The sequence below is a fragment of the Rana temporaria genome, chromosome 1 (genome assembly GCF_905171775.1).
Source record: "Rana temporaria chromosome 1, aRanTem1.1, whole genome shotgun sequence".
In the NCBI taxonomy this organism is placed as follows: Eukaryota; Metazoa; Chordata; class Amphibia; order Anura; family Ranidae; genus Rana; species Rana temporaria.
The window spans coordinates 163,962,817-163,964,556 of NC_053489.1; positions in this window are offsets into that span (position 1 = coordinate 163,962,817).

Here is a 1,740-nt window from a genome sequence, read left to right on the forward strand (position 1 = left end):
TCAATGGAAAAGAGTGCTGAACGTAACCGCGCTTTGCTAGAGCATTTTGAAAAAACGATGGTGTGTAGGCAACGTCGTTTTTGAAAATGAAGTTTCAAAAACGTTGTTTTATTTCATGATTTAAAACGTCGGTTTTTTTCATCACATAAAGTGATGATGTGTACGCGGCATTACTCTAGCCCATTTTTTCTGCTTTCAAAACATCAACTTGAGAGACAACATGTTCCCTTACTACATATTATATCTCACCCACTTTCAAGTGCCATTGTAACAAGATAATCAATGTTATACACATTAGCTATCAGTGGCTATAATGTTATGTCTGATTGGTGTATCTATATCTCCCAACTTTATGACATGAGAAAGAGGGACACCTTGACATAGTGAACACATGGATAGAAGATGGGCATGGCTACACAGGATATGACATAAAGGGTCACAGTTTTAAAAAAAAATGCTCCTAGCCCTTTTTTTGAGGAAGGCATCACATGATGCATGACAATGTGATAGCAAGTTGCTTTAGACTTCATGTACACTACAGCTCAATTTTTTTGCCAAAGCTCCTAAACTCAACTCCATAAAAACCTATGTGTCAATGTACATATAGGGGCAGATCCACGTACATCGGCGCATATATAGACCGGTGTAGCGCATCTCATTTACGTTACGCCGGCTCAACTTAGAGAGTACCGTATCCTCAGAGTATTTGCGCCCGACGATGCGCCGGGGCAACGTAAATTACGAGGCGTAAGCCGGCGTAATTGAAAGTAGGAAGGAAGTGGGCGTGTTCCACTGAAATGAGCCGTGACCCCATGCAAATGAAGGGCCGGCCGGACGGCGCATGCGCAATGACGCTGACTATGTTCAGCGCCTCTCTGCGCATGCTCACAACTCGGCGTAATCAGTGACATACGAACTAGGACCAGCGTAATTAGTGAGATAAGCCCAGGGCATAAATACGCCCAGACATGCGCCCGTCCAGTGCAAAAGTACATCCGTTTGTTTCCCCCCCCTGAAGCAAGGTGCTTTTGTCCTTTTTTGTGCAGGTTTTTGTGCAGGTTATTCTGTTAGAGCCATGTCTGCTCCAGCAGCAGAGAAGAAGCGCAAGCACAATTACAACCGACAGGAGAAGGCCATCATTATCAGGGCCATGGCCCTGAATGATTGTTACCTACATGGGCCAGAGAGTGCCAACATCACCACTTAAGCCCCGGACCATTTGTCTGGTTAAAGACCGGGCCACTTTTTTGCGATTCGGCACTGCGTCGCTTTAACTGACAATTGCACAACATGGCTCCCAAGCAAAATTGATGTCCTTACCAGGTCCGTGTGAATAGTGTATGAATGTCCAGCAATATAATTGGAGCCTTGTCGTGGCGTTGCTGCTCACAAGTCCTGAATGGTGGACTTGGGCTAATCCAATTTGATGATGATGTGGGGTGTGTGTGCTAGGGACCACAGTGGTGTGCATGCGTGCATTCTCATTGTGCCATTATTAATGGGTGTGTTTAACGTGCAAAGATGCCTACTGCGAGGCATCTCCTGACTGCTGTTCCCTCAGAAGACGGGTTATCCTCGGTTATGGGGGGATTGTCTGGTTCAGGGGTCAGGTCATCACATATGTCAATCTCCAGGCCCTTTCTCACGGCAAAGTTGTGCAGCATGCCACATGCACCGATGATCTGGCACACAAAGTTTGGGGAATACAACAGGGTACCCCCAGACTTATCCAGGCATCGG